This window comes from Nomascus leucogenys, chromosome 3 (genome assembly GCF_006542625.1).
Source record: "Nomascus leucogenys isolate Asia chromosome 3, Asia_NLE_v1, whole genome shotgun sequence".
Lineage (NCBI taxonomy): Eukaryota > Metazoa > Chordata > Mammalia > Primates > Hylobatidae > Nomascus > Nomascus leucogenys.
Window position 1 is genome coordinate 16,782,866 of NC_044383.1, and position 22,523 is coordinate 16,805,388.

The following is a 22,523-nucleotide window of genomic DNA, read 5'->3' on the forward strand; positions in this document are numbered from 1 at the left end:
CCCAAAGAAGCAGCACAGTTGGGAGCAGTGGCGGTGGGTGTGTAGCAGTGCTGGGCTGTGGCAAGTAGGTGGAGTGGAGAAGCAGTGCTGGGAAGCTGGCTGGGGCTGGGGTGACCTGGGGCCCTTGGAGAGGGAGTGGAGTGACAGGATGCCAGCTGGACCTATCCCATGGCACTGTAGCCAACACGAGGGGCTGGTGCAGGAGCCGGCAGGAGTGGGGCCTGCAGGGGCCAGGGTGGTGGGCTCCAGGCTTTTGCAGCCTGCAGGGTCAGGCTGGAGTCAAGCCAGGGCCACGTGGGCAGGCATGGGACTGGGGGAGGAGCTTATTCAATGGCGGACCTGGGTTTTTCTGGTGGGTGAACTAAGAGGTGCACAGAAGGCCTCCCTCTCAATGTCCCACTCTCCAATCCTTCCTCCTAAGAGATGGATCTGGGCCATGAACTCCTGCTCCCAAAGGCCAGGCCTCTAGCAGAGCCACGTCTGTGAAGAGACCCAAGAGCACCATTGACATTTCTCTATTCCAGGGGTTCTCACACTTTGGCGAGGGTGTGAGAAGTGCAATTGCTGGGCCTTACCCAGAGTACCTGGGTCAGTAGATCTGCCATGGGGCCTGAGAATTTGCATTTCTATTAAGTGCCCAAGAGATGTTTATGCTGCTGGTCAGGGACCAAACTGGTCAGGGACTGAACTAGGTATTGGTTCAGTATCACCTGGGACCCTCGCAGAGTGCTCTATGGCAAATATTTTAAAAAAAGCACTTGCCACAGAGCAGGTTCCCCCACCCCATGTCACAGCGAATGCCACTCAAGACCAGAGAGGGTAAGTAAACTACCCAAGGTCATTCAGAGGAATGGTGGCATAGTTATCATTTGTAGTTAGGTCTCCTGGCTCCAAGTCTCCACCCCTTCACCATGATAATGACCACCGTTGTTGTCATCATCATCACCGTCATTGTCATCATCATCACCACAGGCACTGTGAGCTCCCTGTGGGCTGTTTTGCAGCTTTGCCCCTGCCCAGGACCAGGGACCAGCCAGAGCTTCATAATTGTCAGCTGAGTGGAGTCCCTTCGTGGGGCAAGTCAGTGAGAAAGACTTTCTCAGGCTGCAATTGATGACCTCTTGGCTGAGGCCCCCACTGTGAGCTGGGCAGGTTGGCCAGGGAATAAGGAGGAGACTTTGCTTACTTAGCATCAGTCGAGGTGGAGGCGCCATGGGCCAAGGTGAGGTTCAGAGGCGACAGAAGGGAGGCGGGACTGCACCCTGGTCGTGTTACCTTCTCGAAACCCACTGGGAGCCGCGAAGGCAGTTGTCACTCTCCAGTCTGGCTCTGAGTGACGCGCAGCTCCCAGGCCTCCTGTCCTGTCTGCCCGCTAGGCTGTTGTTGCCTGGGGGTACCAGACCAGAGCTGAGGGTTCTGAGAAGGAAGTGCAATTTGCTGTTGGTGTACTAGGCCTTCTTCTGTGCTACCGTGTGCTGCTCAGTGGACTGAAGTCTTTGCTCATTAGCAGGGCCTCATCCCAGGCCAGTTCATCCTGGGCCTCTGGAGGGGCTGGGGAAATGCCTGGGCCCACCTGGGCCTGCTCTTGCCTCCCTGGGACCTTGCCTGCTGTGCAGAGGAAAAGGAGTGGGATGAAGGAGGGCCCAGGGGGAGTCAATGGGAGCAGCTGGGGCTGCAGGTGTTTGGAAGTCCCCTGGCCCACCCACAGTTTTAGTCTAGCCAGGGGCCCCGGTCCTGACTGAATGAGCCCCTTCTCAGAGAAACCACAGGTGGCCGGGCACAGCGGTTCATGCCTGTTAATACCAGCACTTTGGGAGGCCAAGGTGGGAGAATTGCTTGAGATTAGGAGTTCAAGACCAGCCTAGGCAGCATAGTGAGACTCCATCTTTACAAATAATAATAATAATAATAATAAAAATTAGCCAGATGTGGTGGTGTGTGCCTGCAGTCCCAGCTACTTAGGAGCCTAAGTTGGGAGGATCGCTTGAGCCCAGGAGGTTGAGGCTGCAGTGAGCCGTGATCATACCACTGCACTCCAGCCTAGGAAACAGAGAGGGAGATCCTGTCTCCAAATAAATAAATAAATAAATTAATTAAATTAAATAAATAAAGATAGAAAGGAAAAGAAAAAGAAGAACCACAGGCTTTCCCAGAGCAGAGATAGGGCCCAGGGATAAAACCTGGAACTTTGGAGCCAGACAGCTTCGGGGCCTCATTTGCTCTCGTGCTTTCAAGTTGTGATTTAACTTCTCTGGGTCTCAGTTTCAGCATCTGCAAAAGGGCTGTTACAAATATTCCCTGAAAGCATCTTCCTGGAGACAGAGCTCTGAGTTTGGGCCTGGCATGCAGCTCCACAGAGTCTGCTCGGCATTTTCTGCCAGTAGAGCCAGCCCTGCTGGTCCCAGGAGCAAGTGGGGTAGAGTCTGAGATCCTCTTCTTCTGCCGAGTGTTGGGGCTCTGGGTCTCTGGGGCTCTGTCCTGGGCCCTCCTCTCTTCACCTGTACACAGGATCCAAGATCAGCTCCTCCACTCACCCCCTGCCCCAGCACTGATGTTCCCTGGACCCACGTGATCCAGCCTTGTCTGGACATCTCCACTTGCATGTCCCAGAGACACCCAGGTCATTTAGTGTCCCCAGGTAGGAACATCATCATCTTTGCCACTACCCCCGCTCCTGTCCTGTGCTGTCATCTCAGGGAATGACCTGGCATTCAGCCTCGTCCTGCCTCTGCCCTCTCCCACATTAAGCTTATTGAGTGTAGCTCACCTGGAAATGTGGAGATGGGAAATACCGTGGGGACTGTTCAGGTGTGGCCGTGGCTGAGACAGCACAGCCCCTGGAGCAGCCTGCCTGGACTGGAGTTGGCATCAACGTAGGCCCCAGAGGATGCCACCGCCCCCCCCCCCAGCAGTTCTCCCAACTCCATGCTTCTGGAACCCAAGGCACCTTGGGGGTGCACTCCCTCACCATTGTCCCCTTTTCTGCCTTTCTATCTGGGCCCCTTGTAGGTTGACAAGCAAGCGCCCCTTGTTTGGGAGAGAAACCTCCATCCACTGCAGAGAGAAACTGCAGGGACTGCCTCTCATCCACCCCCGTCCCTGGGCTCCTGGTAAACATGCTGGCAGGCAGGGATTTCCCATGATGGGATTTCGCAATTGCCGTCCCATCCTTTTGGATGTATTCATTCCGGAAATATCCTCCCGGGGGCCTTCTGTCCAGGCCCTGGAAATGATTCAGACCCAGGCTCTGCCCTGGCCTCTTTCTTAAAATATTCCAGTGGCTTCTCTTCCTTCCTCAGTTCCCATTTCAGCTCCCGGAGGAGGGTGACCCTTCACCCAGGCCTGTCACTGGCTTTGCTGGTGGGCTCACCCCTAGGTTTTCAGCTTTGGCCTCTGGCCCCAGTGTCTCATCAGGGCCCCTGTCCTCCCCTCCCTTCTGTGTGGCCCCCACAGCCAGCGGCTGCTGATGGCCCCAGCTCCCAGCGAGTGTCCTTGTTTTATCTCTCCTGTGAATGTGCCTCTTCAGAGCATGTCACTGGGGCAGCCCAGTCAGGCCCTATGTTGGAGGCAAAATGGGCAGGGCCTTTGAACCATGGACTCAGGGCATCTCTGGGTTGCTCTGAGCCTGTGCCCACCTCTGTCTCCATCTACAGACTCAGGAGCCACAGTCCAGGGTTTGCAAACTGAGGCCCCTTGAGCACACTTGAGAATGCCCCACCCCAACCCTGTAGTCCACTGCCCCCTCCCCCAGCACACACAGCCCGCAGCAGCCAAAATAAGTCATTCTTCCTTTTAAAAGTAAAAATCTTCCCCCAGAGAGGCTTGTTAAGTGACCCGAAGGCATCCTTAGAAAAGGCTTTCAGACATTTGAGGCTTCCATGTTTAAAGCAAATTCACAAAAGGTTGAGGTTGGTGAGGGGAGGCTGGGCCTCTTGCTTCCAAGAGCAGAGGGCTGCCCAAGCACCTGGGGAGGGGCTTATGGGAACAGTGCACAGGAGGTTGGAGGAGAGATGGTGGGGACAACCCGGCAGCCATGGACCTTTATGAAGAGCGGACTCTCTAGCACTCCAGCTGGAGCTTGGCATCTCTGCCACCGGCCTCCTCCCACCTTGCTGTGGTCCCCCCTCACCCCCACCCCACCTTGCTGCCTCATGGGTCCATTTCCTGCTGCCCCTGTGCCACCTGGCTTTGAGCCATTATCCGGAAGCATCCTGCATCCTTCTCTGAGCATCTCACACATTCCCAGACCCAAGCAGGGCATTGGACTGGCCCCACCAGGTGCTGGGTGTCCGCCGAGCCTCTGATCCACCCCTTCACAAGCACACAGGGTGGCCTCTGTGGGACCTCCCCACATCTGCCCCTTCTGTCTGTACTGGCGGGTCTGCAGGAAGCCTTTCATCTGAGGGCTTCCTTTGAACTTCACCAGCAGCTCTCACAGGGGCCGCATAAGCCAAACTATTGGTAATCATTCAAGAGCCAGAGGCCCCTGCCCTGTTTTTGGTGTCTGTGTGACCATGGCAAGTCACCGCCCTCTCTGAGTCTTGGTTTTTGCATCCCCCACAAGGGCTCACATCAGACCTCCTCCATCAGGTTCTTCTGAGGATCAACGGAGCTATGACGGCATGTTCAGCACCTTGCCCCAAGGACAAACTCTCTCCTTATTTGCCTCATTCTGCTCTGAGTCAGAGGAATGGCCCAAATGACCTCGGAGCTCTGTGGCGCCATCGCCTCTTGCAGCCTTCCCTGGAGAGCTGGCTCTCAAGCGAGCATAGCCAGATGGAAGGTGGAAAGAATTTTAAGCACAAGGAGCCGAGGCCTGCACTCGAGCAGATGTCTTCCTCAGCCTACATTTTCTTCCAAACACCCCAAGCCACTATGGAAACCCAACCTGTGGAGAGTAAAGGGACTTCAGAAGGGTTTTGTGTGTTTCTCTCCCTGTTGTCTTTGGAGCGCTGCTTCGTGCATCTCCAGGAGAGTTGATAACTGAATCAATTGCTGTTTTGCTCTAATTTATTGACCTCTATTGCCTAAACCTAATTAGCATGTTTCTGAGCCATGAAGTGCTCTAAGTCCTGCACTTAGACAGGGAATCGATCCTGCAGCTGCCCTGGGCCGAGTGAATGTCAGGGAAAGGGATGGGGGTGGGGGCATCATTCCAGTAAAAGTGAGAGCCAGACAGGAAGACACAGCCCAGGAGAGCAACATCCTGGTGCTTTCGCCACCCCGGGCCCCAGCCCTCAAGGTGGGGACCTTTCACCCCAAGTCCTGGCCCTCAAAATGGGAGACCACAGGGGTCTACGTTGGAGAGCCAACCCCACTGCTTGGCAGCTGGGTGCTTGACTTTCTTGAAGCCTTCGTTTCCTTGGCTGGAATGAGGGTCTGGTGACGACACCATAGCAAGGAGTGCGGAAAGCATTCCTCAAGAAGCCCCCACCAAGCCCACACCTTAGGCTTGTCTGATTGCGAAGAGGGTGCCCTCTAGGTCCAGCATAGAGTCCAAGTGACCTCGCAGGAAGGTTGGTGGCTGGAGGAAGGGGAGGCTGAGTGACGATTGGTCAGTCAGAAGATCCTAGTGGTGGCTGGGCCAGGGGACTTCTAAGGGCAGAGGTGTTGAATGGTCCAATGTTTATGTCTCACTGTGCTGTGCTGGATGTCACTTTCCACACCTGCTTTGAAAGTCTGCTCCCCACACAGTGAAGGTATTTGGAGCGGGAAAGAATCGCAACATCCAGTCCTACAGGTCAGGCCAGTGTGGACGAGAGAGTGTGCTCACAGGAAGCAGAGGGCGACACACAGCAGGGCAGTCCCGGGAAGCAGACACTCGGAGCTAAAGATAACTCAGAGGAACAAGCTGGCCCTGAAATAGGGGGCTGTGCTAGGGCCAAAGTCAGGGTGATGTCAGCAGGCTGCTTTAAAAAAAAAAAATTGAGCCACGCTAAGTGGCTCACACCTGTAGTCCCAGTACTTTGGGAGGCTGAGGTGGGAGGATGACTTGAGGCCAGCAGTTCAAGACCAATCTGGGTAACATAGTGAGACCCCCCCCACTCAACTCTACAAAAATAAAAGAATTAGCCAGGCTCCTGTAGTCCCAGCTACTCAAGAGCCCAGAAGTTCGAGGTTGCAGTGAGCCATGATTGCACCACTGCACTCCAGGCCTGGGTAACAGAGTGAGACCCTGTCTCAGAATAAATAAATAAATTGAGACATAAAATTTACCATTTTAAAGTTTACAAGTCAGTGGGTTTTGGATATTCACTGTGTTGTGTAACAATCACCATTGTCTAATTCAGAACATTTTCATCACCCCAAAGAGAAACCCTGTACCTATTAGCAGTTGCTCCTATTCCCCGTCCCCACAGCCCCTGGCAAGCACTAATCTGCTTTCTGTCTGTATGGATTTGCCTACTCTGGGCATTTCATATAAATGGAATCAAACAGTATGTGGTCTTTTGCATCTGGCTTCTTTCACTTAGCGTAATGTTTTCAAGGTTCATTCATGTCGTAGCATGTATCAGTACTCTATTCTTTTTTATGGCTGAATAGCGTTCTACTGTATGGAGAGAGCACATTTGATCCTTTCACCCGTGGATGGACGCTTGGGTTGTTTCTACTTTTTGGCTGCTGCGAACACTTGTGTCCAAGTTACTGTGTAAGCAGGTTTTTGGTTCTCTTGGATATATACCTAGGAGTGGACTTGGGGGGCCTTTGATAATTCTATGTTTAACTTTTTGAGGAACTGCCACAGTTTTTAAGGCTGCTTTTGTAGCCCTGCCTCTGAGATACTGGGGGTACACGTGATTAGAAGAGGTAGTTACTGCCTTTTGAAAGAGGGTGCAATTAGGGAACACAGCGCTGAGAGAGAGTTCGCAGAGCCCTTGGTAAATTAGCCCAGACAGCATCATGCCGTCATGAAGCCACATGCGGCATCAGAAGCAAAGGTGTCTCTTGCCTGGGATTTTGGTTAAAGCCCCCTTGTGGCCTTGACTTCTGAGTCTGGGTTCTGAGCCAAAGAGGTTTAAAGCACTGGTGACGGTGCAGAGTTAACCAACATCCTCCCCTCCCTTGTTTTGGATTTCTGCGGACAAATTAAAAACTCACTGTGCCCCACCCCAGGCTGTTTGCAGCAGGAATGTGGGGCTGGCCTTGCTGGCTGATGCTACTGGGAGCAGAGAAGGGAGGAGCCAGGAGATTATGTTGGGGAGGCTCCCCAGGCCCCAGGGCCAAGCCTCCACCCAGCAGCTGGGGTGGATGACCCTTTCCTGTCTGCCCTGCCTTAGCTCTGCCAGGACAGGGCTGCTTGTCTGCACCGTCACTGGTGAGGGAGGGGTGCAGGATTGGAGGAAGGGGGATGAACCCAGTGCCTGAGCCAAGGAGAACAAATAAGCGGATGAGCCTTCTTCCAGGCAGCCCTCTGGCCTCTTCCAGTCTCCGTGGCCCAGGCTCTTGTCCTCTGGTTACCTCTTTGCTGCCTCTTTTCAGGACCTGGTTCCCCAGGGCCACTGTTTCCTCCAGGCCAATGAGGAGAGGAGACACTGTGAAGCAGACTCATCAGGAACCTGCTAGAACCAGATCAGGTGCCCCTGCTCTAGCCCCCAGAGGCCTGCAGCCCTCCACTCCCCACCCTAGCCCATCTCAGGGTCTTGAACTAGGGGGGCAGACCCCAGCAGGCATTCCCTCCTCAGTTCCCTGGGGACTGTGTCTCCACTTCCCCACCATGATGGACTTGGCTGTCAGCCTGATGGATCTTTTTGGGGTCGACTGGTGGATGCAAACCCAGCAGTTCCCTGGGGGCCCTACAGGTGCCAGTGTGAGCTTTTTCTTTTTAAGTTCCTAGCATTTTATTTAAAGGAACTCTCTCAACAAAATTGTTAGTTATTAAATGACGAGGCAAGAGTAGATGAGAGATTATTTGAACCAAAGATGCATGAATGGCACTGCCTACTCCTAGCAAGAGTGAGTCTGAAGAGAAACATGATTAAAAGAATGGGATTCCCATGAGCCATGCCAAGCTGATTGAATTGTGGGGAGGAAATGACAGTCTGGGTTAATTTTTAATGTCATTTCCAGGCAGTTAAAAACACTGAGGGAGCAATGAACTTTCTTCTGAATGCCTCCAAGAAGGAGACCAGGCAGTCACTGTGAGGGCAGTGGGGCAGCTTTGTCTGAAGATGCAGATGGGCAGAAGTGTCCCTTTCTTACAGGACATTAAGTTGGAGGTGGGAGCTGGGTAGGGGCATCCAGAGGAGCTTTTGAAAGGGAGTAAAGTCCTCCAGGAGCACATTTTGGCTCCTCTCCAAGCCAGTAGCCATTTTGCTCCTAGGTAGGGCGACTACCTGTCCCTGCTGGCCCAGGACTGAGGGAGTTCTCGGGTTGCAAGAATTTTAGTTTTCAACCAGGACAGTCCTGGACAAACCGGGATGAATTGGTCATCCTAACCAGCAGACTAGGACCCAGGACCTTCAGTGTCCAAAGTGAAAAAATCTCAGGCAAAACTGGATGAGTTGTTCATGCCCCAGTGTCAGGGCGGCTACTCATGATCACACTCGGCACTGAGGGTGGACAAGGGAGGAGAGGGAGCAGAGGAGGTGGAGAGCAGGAAAGGTGGGAAGGTGAATGTGGCTGAATGGTGAGAGGAAGTGTGTGCCGTCAAACAGGACCTGGTTGCGTGAAGGATGGTCCATCCGTGCGTTGGAGCCACAAGCAGCTGCGGAGAGGAATGCAGCAGTTCCAGGGCTATGAAGCAATGTCCAAGTACCAGGTTGCAAGGAGGAAAAACCAAGGTGCAGAACAGCGTACGGTGTGTTCCTGTTGGGCAAAAAATGGAAAGAATATGTATGTCTGTGCTTGTCTACGCTAAGGCAAGACTGGGAACACTGGGAAGAACTGAGAGGCATTTCATTGTAAACCCTCCCTAGGGGGCGCCATCACTACCCTCAAGAACAACAGGCTACCGCAGGTTTCTCAGGATCTAACTGGTGTGTCCTTCCCCACACGTGTGTGTCTTCTTTCCTTCAACTTTTTAATCCTGAAAGTTCTCAGACCTACAGAGAAGTTATAAGAATAGTGCAGTCGACACTCACGTACCTCTAAAAATCTTCCTTTCTGCCCTCTTTCTCTTTCTGTAAATATCTTTTATTTTTAATATGATTATGGACTCCTAGGTCTATTTTAAAAATTCAGTTTATTGTAATAAATTACTACCATTATTCCTTTTTCCCCCTCCTATGGTCCCGGATTTGGCTGGTGGGAGCTCCTTCTTGCTGGCCTGTCTCTGTTTTTAGTATTGCCTCTTTGGTCTTTGAGCACTTTCTGCCACTATATGATGTTTCAGGTTTTATTTTATTTATTTAATTAAAAAAATTTTTTTGATGTTTCAGATTTAACTTGGACTTTTCCTGCCCCAGTCCTGGAATCAGCTATATCACCAAGGAGCCCATGTGCCTTTGGGTGGGGAATGGTATTTAGAAACCAAAACCTGGGCACTAGGTGTTCTCATTGTCACTGGAGTGTCATTGCTTCTAGGTCTTTCCAGAGAACAGAACTAAGCTGTTCTCAAAACCATGAGTACATACAGATGTATCCAGTAGCATGCATTTACCTCACCTTTCCCCATTCTATATTTGCATCTCTCCTCTCCAAAATCAAAACACTGATCCCCACATCACATCTTTACTCACTTATTCAATCCTTCACTACACAAAAGAATAGTTTCAGAATTACAGCACCAATACTTCTATCCCCAACAAGCCTGCTAAATTAAGTTCAAAATTTCTTTGTGTTCTTTTTATCATTAGAAAATATATATTAAAGATATACAGTTAGAGTACTACATCCAAAATTACTTGAATTAATGATTTTTTGTGTGGCTATATTGTATCTCTACTCATATGATGTATAGTAAAGTTTATTTGTTTCTATTTATGTCAAATATAGGGTTTGCTCTTTAAAACCCCTTTTGATTTAAATTGATTTTCGGGTATATAAAGCACTCCAAGTCAAAACTGTATAAAAAGGTATAAAAACTATAAAAAGACATCATAAGATGTCTCACCATCACCCCCATCCCTTTCACTCTGCCCCCTCCATTTTGTTAGTTTCTAGTGTATCACTCTTGTGTTTGTTTTTGCAAAACTAAGCATAAATATATATGTATATTTCCCCACTCCTTTTTAACACAAAACGTAGAATACTCTGTTTGTGTAGTCTTTTGTATTTTGCTTGTTTTTCTTAATATGTCCTAGAAATTGCTCCATGTCTATTGATAGGGCTTTTCTTCATTCACTTCTATGACTGCATAGAATTTCACTGAGTGAATCTACCATATTGTATTTTCAACTTGTCTATGAATGATCATTTGTGTTGTTTCCACTATTTTGCAATCACAATTCATCCTACGATAATAACCTTTCACATTGCTGGTTTGTATTTGTAGGTAGATTCCTAGATGTGGTGTTGCTGGATCAAAGTATAAATCTATAATACATGCAGCTATGGCTTCCATAAGAGTAGTGCCAGTGGAAAGGCTTTTTCCATAGTGAGTTAGAAGGAAATTCACCACTGCCTTGGGAGCCGTAATAGAGGGTCCCATGAGGAGGACTGGGAGGTCCCGTGAGACTCAGCCCTGGCACTGGATAAATCCTGACATTAACTCATTTGTAGCCTCCAGTCATAGACTTCCTGGAACACCCCACCAAAGGATGCAGGGAAGTGAGAGAGGCTCATTGCCGAGCCCCCCCCGCCCCCCCGCATAACGCCATGGTCCTATCAGCGTCTACATTTTACTCGTGCTTTTTCTTTCTCCACAAAAGCCTGCTGTGCCCCAGCTTCCAGCCTGTGGCTTTCATAATTTATGATTATTTTGGACAAAAATAAAGCTTCAGTCTATCCTGTCCTTAAATCTGACTTTCTTAGAAACTTCAGATGATCTTTTCCAATTCAGTTGAATCTCATAACCCAAAAAAGCCTCCTAGTCCAGAGCACATTTTGTTCATGAGGGAGAGAAAAATGACCCCTTTGTGTCTGCCTGGAGATGGCCCCAAGTTGGGACTAGAGCCAGCTATGTCTTTGCCCAGGGCCAAGGCCTCAAATAGAGGGTCCCCTGGCCCCACCCTACTGGGGGCAGTTCCACCCAGATTCTGGGAAGCTGGGGCCCTGCCCTGTATGCATGGAGAGACTGGATCATATCACACTATACAAACAGAAGCGATGTATGCAGAGGAAAGAGGTCTGCAGAGGCTACTATCAGAATGTGAGCAGTAGTATCTGGGGGTAGGGGTTTTTCACAAGAGATTTTTCTTTACATTTCTTGTCAGTTATTATTGCTTGAAAATGATCATGTTTCACTGGTGTCATTTGAAAACATTTTATTTTAAAATATTAGCTAAAAGATCATTTGGCTTCTCCTAGCCCACATGTACATTGAGATAGAAAAACAAAGCCAGATCCATTCAGAAGCAGCAAGTTTCCACCATGCCTGTGTTCAAGTTGAATACTAAGTTGGGCCGCCTCCTACCAACACCAGGGTATATCTTTTCGTACCCTGTCAGCTCTGTCACCATCAGCAACAAAACTTTGTGCATTTACCATGTGTCTGGAGCTGTGCTAGAGGTGACCATGATGTAGCTACTGTCCTTAAGGTGGTGGCAGCTGAGTATCAGGTACAGACATACCCAAGTCATTGCTGAGTGTAAAGAGAGAACTACCCTAGAGGAGGAAAAGAGAGTTTTGTTCAAGGTAAGGATGAGGGCAAATGATTACCAGGGAAGGCTTCCCGGAGGAGGGATGCCCTACTGAATTTTGAAAGAGTAAGAGGAAGGCCAGGCATGATGGCTCACGCCTGTAATCCCAGCACTCTGGGACGCTAAGGCAGGTGGATCATTTGAGCTTGAGACCAGCCTGGCCAACATGGCGAAACTCCGTCTCTACTAAAAATACAAAAAATTAGCCAGGCATAGTGGCATGTGCCTGTAGTCCCAGCTAGCGGGGAGACTGAGGCAGAAGAATCGCTTGAACCCAGGAGGTGGAAGTTGCAGTGAGCCGAGATTGTGCCACTGCACTCCAGCCTGGGTGACAGAGCGAAACTCTGTCTCAAAAAAAAATAAAAAAAAGAAAGAGTAAGAGGAGTTTCTAAGGTGAGAAGGAGGACCAGGGTGGGTTTTCCAGGCAGTGTGGAAATGCAGGCATGTGAGATGCAGAGGATGTGGAGTAGGAGAGTCATGGGTCATGCTGGACCTAGAGCATGGCCATTGTGACTTCATCCTGTAAGGGATGAGGAGGAAGTCAAGATTTAAAATAGAGGCAAGCAATGATCAGGTATGTATTTTACAAAAAAAGAAAAACATACACACCTGTGCAGCAGGGTAGAAATGGATTAGGGGCGAGGAACTGGGACCAGAGGCAGGGAGACGAACTGACAGTCATCCAGGTGGGAAGTAACAAGGTCTTCATCTGAGGAGGTGCCCACAGGGCTGATGAGGAGCCATTCTGGAAGTCTGTATAGTCTGGTGTCCACCAGGATAGGAAAGTGAGGCAGGGGACAGGCCAGGCGGCTTATGCTATGCCAAAGGTCCGTGAGGACAAGGGCCATGCTGTATTTGGAGCCTAGCACAGTGCCTGGCATGTGAAAGGAACTCACTGAATATTGGTATATAAGCTGCAAAAAACTGGGCTGTCATTCAGGTCAGCCTTAGCACAATGTTGCATTCAAAGACCAGCACAACATCCAAAAATCGTTGAAAGCAAATTAAAACTTTCCTGTAGTCTCTCAAGAAAATGTAAAGGAGAACATTCTTAACATCCAGCAAAACCTGAAAAATCCTTTTTTTTTGTTATCACTGTCTGCTTCTCCCTCCCCTACCTCTCATTTTCTCATATTCCTGATAGCCACCTCTAGCATATCTCTTCTCTAGGTTTGTGAACTTTCTTCTTAGAGTCTGTTCTGTTTTTCCTTCCACCTTCACCTTTTAGATCAAGGATTTTGTTTTGTTTTGTTTTTGTTTTTAAACAGTCTGGCTGTGTCACCCAGGCTGGAGTCCAATGGTATGATCTCTGCTCAAGGTAACCTCTGCCTCCTGGGCTCAAGCTATCCTCCAGCCAGACGTGCACTACCATGCGTGGCTAATTTTTTGGGTTTTTTTTAAATTTTTTAATTTTTTTAGACGAGTTCTTCACTATGTAGATGAGTTCCTCACTAGTTAGCCTGGCTAATGTTGTTTTTTTTTTTTTTTTTTTTTTTTTTGAGATGGAGTCTCTTGCTCTGTTGCCCAGGTGGGAGTGCAGTGGTGTGATCTCGGCTCACTGCAACCTCCGTCTCCCAGATTCAAGTGATTCTCCTGCCTCAGCCTCCCAAGTAGCTGGGACTACAGGTGTGTGCCACCACGCCCGGCTAATTTTTGTATTTTTAGTAGAGACGGGGTTTCACCATGTTGCTCAGTCTGGCCTCGAACTCCTAACCTCGAACTCAACCTGCCTCGGCCTCCCAAAGTGCTGGGATTACAGGCATGAGCCACCGCTCCCAGCCTAATTTTTGTATTTTGGATGAAATTTATTTATTTTGCTTTCTTCTTTTTTTTTAACTTATATGAGAATTATTGTTCTTTTCCCCACATACATCTAGCTAGCCTCTGGCTTCTCTAGTTGAGTGCATATTTGCATGTGTTTTATCCTTTATCTCCATTGTTACCCTAGAAACCCAAACACCAAGCAGAAGCAGGGAGAGGGGACGACTGCCTACACTTATACTTTAATACCATTTGTTTTGTTATGTGAATAAATAAACTAATGTTTCCAGCAGATATTGGGAATATCCATCCCTTGCACTTTGTGGCATTAACTCAGTAGAAAGTACTTCCACAAATATCATTCTGTGTAATTACGCAAAAACCCTGGGTGATGCTATTAGTGTTCTCATTTTACAAAAAGAAGAAAACTGAGGTGTTGAGAAGTGATGTGATTTGGAATTTGATAATTCATTGAGCAAGTACATGGGGACTTGTGGCTTATGTCTAGGACCCCCGACTTTAGTGGGATGTCTTGAGTTTGAGGCACATTCATGTGTTTTCTTTCTAGTCCTGCTGGGAGCAAGGAGATTCTAGGGACTGACTGATCAGAGGTGTGGAGTGACTTATTTAAGGTCACACAGCTAGTCAGAGGATTGCTAAGAATCCAGTTTCTGACTCTTGATCCTGGGTTCTAAACTCCAGGGCTCTGTGCACTGTTCTTAGGCTGCTAGCAGCCTGGGAGAGTGAACCAGAGAGCTCTTGGTGCCCTTGAATCTGATGAGCTTGTTAGAGTTCTTTGGCTGCAAGTAATAGAGACTGGGTCTGGCTATTGAAGCTATAAAAAAGAATGTACTAGAAAGATATGGGGCAGCTCATATAATTACCAAAGAAGCTGATTAACCATGCCTTGAAGAGGACAGGTTCCTGGGCTGAGGACCTCAAGGAGGAGCTCATTCCTCAGAGCAAAAATAGGTGCTGCTCTGGCAGAAGGAGAATGAGTGGATCCTGGGTGAGCACTGTATCAGTCTGTTTTCATGCTGCTGATAAAGATATACCCAAGACTGGACAATTTGCAAAAGAAAGAGGTTTAATGGGCTCATAGTTCCATGTGGCTGGGGAGGCCTCACACTCATGGTGGAAGGTGAAAGGCACATCTCACATGGCGACAGATAAGAGAACAGAACTTGTGCAGGGAAACTCCTCTTTATTACACCATCAGATCTCATGAGACTTACTCACTATCATGAGAATAACATGGGAAAGACCCAGCCCCATGATTCAATTACCTCCCACCAGGTCCCTCCCACAACATGTGGGAATTGTGGGAGCTACAATTTAAGATGAGATTTGGGTGGGGACACAGCCAAACCATATCAAGCACAAACCACTGAACTCCACCTGAGGGGATGTCTTCTATCCCTCTGCAACCCCAGTCAGTACTGAATGCTGTCAAAGGCACTGTCATTTACTCAACATCCATTTCCCCCTTATTCCCTGATGGAAGAGCCCTGATTTTGTTCATCCTCATGGAAGTTGACCCTGTCCCCAGCTCAGAGGTAAGCCCAGATCCACTTAAACCAATTAAGGTAACTCCATTGTCCTTGCCTGTCATTGGTTTAGACTTCAGAGTGGTCATGAGATCTAGCTCTGTCCAATAAGAAATGAGGAGAGGTCAGCTGAGGGGCTTCTGGGAAGAAAGACCCACAAGAAAACATATTAACATCTTCTTCCTCTGGACACTGAATGGCTCCAAAGCACACAGGGAGGGGCAGCTGCCATCTTGCTGACCTCCTGAGGTCAAGCTAACAGTGAAACTGGGCAAAGCCACAGAGATGGAGACAGAACTACCTCTGAAATGATTTGTTATTGAGTTAGGACTTTTGATTATTTGCAGCTGGATATACCTTAATGGATACAGAAACTTTCTTGGATAGAAGGGCAGGTTTATTCTGCATTACTCCAGAGGGTGAAATTAAGACCAAAGAGAAAACAGCTATGAGAGGAAGAGCTGGCTGACATCTCTCTGAGACGAGGGAATGTGCTGTTTCTTCAGGTCCTGAGTTCCCATCAAAAGAGAATCTGAAATAAGCCGGCTGTCTGGGGTGCAGCAGAAGGGGTTTCTGCATCAACATCACCTTTAAAGTTCCTTCTGACCTTGAACTTCCAGGATTCTGTTGTCAGGAACCAGGATCTAGAATCAGCCGAGGCCTGCCTTCACCCCAGAGCATTCCACAGGATCAGGCTTTTCTATTTTCTGCTCATCTGAGTCCACCCTCTTTATTTCCTTGGTTTTAAATTCAGTTTCTCTGATTCTTCAAAAAACCTGAGCAAGCTCCATGTGTTGCTATTTGTTCTTAGAGTCTTTAAGAAACATTTGCTAAATATGTATATATATATAAAATTTCTTTTTCTCTCACTTCCTCTTTCCCTCTTTCTAAAACGCACACACAATCACACATGTATGCACATGCACACAAACACAAATGATCCACAGGCAGGGATTCTAACTGGAAAACAGGAACCATCTCTGCTGGCCTCATATTCCTGTAACCCATGACTTCCCTGTATAATGGAGCTGTCCAGTAAGATGAGCTCTGGACTTGAAGTGATAAGTGATGTGGGTGTGAACTGCAGCCATGCCACCTCCTGGCCGGGTGGTCCTGGGCAACTCATTTGCTTTCTGGACCTCAGCTCAGAGCTCACCCAGCAAATTAGCCTCCCAGAGCTTGGCACATAGTAGGTGATTCATAAATGGCAATCAGAAGTCACAGGGCAATGCCCAGAGGAGGCCTGGACATTGGCAGGGTCAAAGGGGAATGAGTGTGGGGCAAGGGTGAGCACAGCTAGCGATGCTTCTCAGAAGGCAGGACATGGGTCTGAAAGAGACTGAAATCCATGTATCGAGGTACCTTCCCTGAACACTGTTAGGCACCTAGCATTAAGACATCCTTTCCAACCTCGTCCTCTGCTTCGAAACCACCTATCCCACTTCTATTGAGGGGATTTTAAATAATCATTTATTGATCCTGTTCTTACTATAAAAGAAAAAGTTGTTACTTATTGAAAATGTGTGGGGGTAGAGAAGTGGGAAGAAAAAAAATAAGTCACTTGTCATCTTACTATGCAGAGGCTACCCCTATTGATATGTTAGTGCATTGCTTTCTAGTCTTTTAAATGCACATATTTTATATGCACATATTTCGTAGGTAGAGAAATACATAGATGAGATTTGTATTTATCTGGATGTGGCCATGCTAATAGATTGCTCAGTCTCTAATCAATAGCAGCTGACAATCCTTGGCTCTTTGGTGTTATCACTGTCCCTGCACATGTATGAACTCCTTTTATCTTCCTCACATCCCTATGAAATAGGTAAAGTTATTATCCCCATTTTACAGGTGACCAAACCAAGGTACCAAGCAGTGCCCAAAGTCATAGAGCAAGAAATCAAACCCAGGCCGGTGCTCTTAAGCCTGACCTCCACTGCCTCTCTTTCTTCCTGGTTTCAGCCTGAAAGACGTTCTGTCTCCAGGTGATTTTGCATTTGTCCATCCTGCCATGTGTGGATGATGAATGTAACTCTGGAGCACCTCCCTCTCACTCTTTGCTGTTGAAGGGAAGGGCATTTGGAGAGAAGTCAGGTGACCTTGGGAGAGGGGCCTGGTTGTCTACACGGGTACACTCAGCGTTGCCCTATGTGGACAGTTTCTGGTGTCTGGATTTTGATCATCAGCCCTGTGACTTCGACCTGGAGGGGTCAGCCCATGTGAGAGCTGCTTCTCCCTAGGAGACTCATGCTGTTAACCCAGCTCCTGGGACACAGGCAAAATCCATAACACTAACGTGCCAATTCACAGAGAGAACTCCAGGAATCCTGGGGGCCTCCTCCCATTTGCAGGTCATCCCCCATTTCCCCCAGCTAAGCCTACTGTGGCAGAGGCGGCTTGGTTACCAGTCTGAGCACCAGAGTGGTCAGAGTTCCAGGTCTCAAACTTTTTTGCTGACCATCCTTAAACAAGTTATTGAACCTTTCCTGTGCCTCCGTTTCCTAGACTTTAACGTGAATATAATACTATTACCTGTCTCTAGGGTTGTTGGAAGATTAAGTGAATTAAACATAATCCACAATGAGTTTCATAGGCTGTGGAGAAGGCGTAGAAGGATGCCTGGCATCTAGCAAGCGCTTAATATTAGCTTTTGATACTGATGCAACTTTACACCTGGACTGGCCCACCTCAATTCATTGGAAGTTGTATTCTCCTGTTTTCCGTCTCCCACTGAAGACCATCAACTGTGTTTTCCCACCTTTGTATTTATCCTTGTGGCCTAATACATAACAGATCCTTAATCCATGCTTGTTTTAGTGCACAAATGAGTGAATGAATGAATGAACTCCCACCATGTAGATCTATAAACCTTTCAAAACAGTTTGCAAAGTCTGAGCACTTAGATTCTCAAAGGAGCACAAGATTCAGAACAGGCTGAGAGGTGGCTGCAGGCCTTGGGTTATGGGGGTAGAGTGAGCCCCACCCACATGGGCAAGTGCCCAGGGGGTGCCAGTGTGCCAAGGCGAGCAGGCTCAGGGAAGGGCAGCCATTCTGAGCTCACCCTTGGGGCCTCAGAAGGCCTTTTGTGGGGACTGACATTTCCTGTCCAAATGTGAAATTCCTTGGCCCCAGCACACAGTGTAATGTGTTTTCTCGAATCAAGTATATGCTGGAGCTTGTCTGTCTCTGATCTCACAAGCACACCAGCCAGTTTGTTTTGAGAGCTGCATTTTTGAGAAAGAGTAACACAATTTAGGAGCCAAATCAAATGGCAAGAGCCAGAGTGACAGTAGAGTTAGGATACAGCCCCCCACCCTTCCCTGGAAGTGAGAGGCATCAGCCTCCAGACAGAGTTCAAAGAAAGAGGGAAACAGAAAAAGATTATAAAGCCTTAAAGGAAATCTGGAAGCGGCAAAGCCTCCCTCATTATCCCTCCACCTTAGCACAACTGTTTGATTTTTCTACAGACTAGGAGGTGTTCGTATGCAGGCATACTTTTAGTGGTTATCATCATTATATACGGGTGATTTTTCTGCTTTTAAAATTTTGTTTTCTTTTCTTTTTTGAGACAGAGTCTTGCTCTGTTGCCCAGGCTGCGGTGCAACAATCACAGCTCACTGCAGCCTCAACCTCCCTGGGCTCAGGTGATCCTCCCACTTCAGCCTCCCAAGTAGATGTGACTACAGGTGTGCCCCACCACTCCTGGCTCTTTATTTTTGTATTTTTGTATTTTTTTTTTTTTTTTTTTTGGTAGAGATGGGGTTTTGCCATGTTCCCCAGGCTGATCCTGAATTCCTGGGCTCAGGCCATTCGCCTGTCTTGGCCTCTCAAAGTGTTGGGATTACAGGCGTGAGCCACTGCACTTAGCCTCCTCCCAACCCCCTGCTTAATACGTGACGTTTTCTCATGTTACTACACCACCTTCTTTTTGTTTTTTTTTTGTTTGTTTTTTGAGACAGAGTCTCACTCTTTCACTCAGGCTGGAGTGCAGTGGCATGATCTTGGCTCACTGCAACCTCCGCCTGCTGGGTTTAAATGATTCTCGTGCCTCAGCCTCCTGAGTAGCTGGGACTACAGGCGTGCGGCACCATGCCTGGCTAATTTTTGTATTTATTTTTAGTAGAGACGGAGTTCCACCATGTTGGCCAGGCTGGTCTCGAACTCCTGGCTTCAAGCGATCTGCTCATCTTAGCCTCCCAAAGTGCTGGGATTACAGATGTGAGCTACTGTGCCCAGCCACCACCTTTATATTTATGTTTGTAATTTTATTCAATTGTACTCCTCGCATCAATTAACATTTAAAAATACATAGATAGGCCAAGAGTAGTGGCTCACACCTGTAATCCCAGCACTTTGAGAGGCCAAGACAAGTGGATCACTTGAGGTTAGGAGTTTGAGACCAGCTGGCCAACATGGTGAAACCTCATCTCTACTAAAAATACAAAAATTAGCCAGGCATGGTGGCAGACGCCTGTAATCCCAGCTACTCTAGAGGCTGAGGTGTGAGAAGCACTTAAACATGGGAGGCGAAGGCTGCAGTGAGCTAAGATCTCACCACTGCACTCCAGCCTGGGCGACAGAGTGAGGTTCCGTTTCAAAAAAAAAAAAATACATGGATAAATATAGTTGTTTTCTTTTGACATAATTTCTAAGAGAAGGATTAACTGGTCAATGTTTTCTAAATGTTACCATGTGATTTTCCAAAGTATGCAATTCTTTAGTTTACGATGACTCCATCCATGTATGTATGAAAGTATAGACTCTACTGTGATCTCATTATTAGATGTTATTGTTTTATTGTTTTATAACTTACCCTGTGTTTAATAAGTGTTTAACCATATACACACAGAAATAAATTACTGATGAGATTGGTCATTTTGTTCATATTTTTATTTATCTGTATGTTTCTTCTTGAGGATATTACTCTGTGACTTTTGAGTATTTAGTTCTTGGACACTGAGAGATACAGATGCATTTACATGCACACACTTAGGCTCACATGCACGTTACACACCTGTTAGATCACATTGATGCAACCTATTTGCTCAGTGTCTATTTTTCTTATCCCCAATTTTCTTAGTTTCTAAAAACCAGAAACTTGACTTTTAAAAAGTTTAATATTTTGATTTTTTTCTTTAATTCTTCTTTTGCTCTAAACTTAGAACTTTATCAGGATACTGGACAAAATAGGAAACACAGAAAATAACAAGCCTGTTGGGGGATGAAATAAATAATTTTCTTTTATTTGGCCCTTTTACCTTTATCCAGATCTTAGAACTTTCCATCCTCGCAGTGAGCTGAGGGGGGATGGGTCAAGACGGTGTGTTTTCCCCCCGTTATGAGTGAAGACTGTCCAGGTACAGGCTAGTTAGGGAAGAGCCCACTCCCTTCTCCTCCCTCCCACCACACTGCCAGCCTGGGAAGGACTTTGGTGGAGCAGTCTGGGGGCATTACCTGGCTTTGTAGCCAGTGGTGACTAAATTGCATGTAGCTGACCCCTGCCAGGGTGGGGAGAGGAAGGCCCAGCCCGTGTCTCCACTGTGTTGCCTATGAGGGCTGCTCCTGCCCTGGCATGAGGCTGGCTCTCTTGGGAAGGTGAAATGAGGTAGCTGAGTGCTTGGCTTAGTGCCCAGCAGAAAATGAGCAAGCACCGGAGGGAAGCGAGTGTTCATATGATTAGACTCCTAGTGATGCAGCCCTTCTCTACCGAGGAGCTCTTTTCTCTGTCCTGGAGTGGGTACCACGTGCCAGACTCCAGACCAAGCACTCCGCACGCACCGCCTCACTTACTCTTCACAAAAGAAAGAGGACACAGACCCATTTCCTTGAATTCTTTTAGAACACTTACTTTACTTTCAGACTCTTTGCAGGGGATTGCCCTATAGGATCATGAAATTTGTGCTCTGGGAGGTGGGTGCCATAATTATTCCCATTCACAGATGAGGAAAATAAGGCTTACAGTAACTAAGATCACAAACTAAGAAGCGGCAAAGTTGGGATTCCACTCCAGGTCTACGACAAGCAGGATGAGGCAGGAAGACTAAGTATGATTTTTGTCCTCATTGTATAGATGGGGAGACTGGGCATCAGCGAGGTTAGGTGACCTGTGCAAAGCCACACAGCAAAAGACAGAACCTGGTCTTGGAGCCAGGGATCCTGAGCCCAGGCCGGGTGTTATCTCACCACTGATCATAGTGATAACTGCAGCTAGTGAAGTGCTCAGTGTGCCAGGTGTCTTCTCGGGGTCCTCTTGGTCCTTACCCAGGAAGAGGGATGTCCTGGAGAGAGGCTGAATGGGACACAGGCCTGTCTGAGCCCGCAGGCCTTGCCCTGGTCATCTTGGCCCCACTGCCATGGGTTTGCCCTGCAGGATCATGGAATTTGTGCCAGCATACCAGCATGCCAGTGCCAGGCTGTGAAACAACAGGGTGTCTTTGTCCCTGCTCTGCTGACCACCAGATCGTACTTCCCACACGTGGCCAACATCCCTTGGCCAGCTGAGTAGGGAAGGCTGAGGATTTTTGTGTGTGTGTCATTTATTTTCTTGATTTACAGACTTTTTGAGAAAATTCCTGTTAAGGAAAACCTCCTAGCTAGCTTGCAAATGCATACATTCTCTTACAAAGCTCCTGCCTCACTCAGGCAGGTCAGGAGTCATTACTGAGAGTGGGCTATAGGTAATGGCCAGTTATAATGGCTAACATTGATGGAGAGATTCCTTTGTTGCAGAAACTGGGTTAAGCATTATCTAAGGAAATGTTCCAATGGCCCTAGTATAAGAGGGTTCATGTCAATCTTCTTTTACAAGTGAATCAGAGAGGGTAGATGAGTCACTCAAGGCCACACAGCTAGGCGGGGATGGAACAAGTATAATCTAACTCCCTAACCCACATCCTTAACTACTGCACTCCCTGCCCCCTGCTCTTTCGCTCCCTGAAGCAGAAGATAGGTGAAATTTTCTTGTAACTTTCACACATGAGGGTACTGGTTGAAGTCTGCCTTGAACTTTGGTTATGTTTGTTTCTCTCTTTTTCACAAGGTCTGGGTGCTACTTGAGGGCTGGGCCTGTGTCTGGTTAGATTTTATGTGACAGCACGTGTCTGATGGAAGGAGGGGATGATTGACGGAGAGGATGAATAAGTGAGGGAGAGAGGGAGAGGCTGAATGAGAATAAATGAGGGGAGGATGAAGGTGTCTTGGCTGACTTGCCGTGGGATACTTCAGAAACCATGTGACTTTAATGCAGACTTTAGGCTTCAAAGAAAGAGGGCATAGCCCCATTTCCTTGAATTGTTTTAAAGCACTTACTTGACCTCCAGGCTCTTGGCAGGGCTACTTGGTGGTTAAGCAGACCGGCTCTGAGTGACTCCTGGCTCTGCCCCTTCTAGCCCCAAGACTTCCAGCAGGTGACTTGACCTCACCACCCCCAATGTCCCCATCTGGAATAGAGGCCAACATAAGTGTGGACTTCTTAGAG

At 48.0% G+C, this 22,523-nt stretch overlaps 1 protein-coding gene across 2 annotated transcripts in view; it reads left to right on the plus strand.

Moving 5' to 3' along the window:
- Nucleotides 1–22,523, plus strand: part of HSPA12A (heat shock protein family A (Hsp70) member 12A) — a 179,104-nt gene that overhangs the window by 74,137 nt on the left and 82,444 nt on the right. The window lies entirely within an intron of this gene.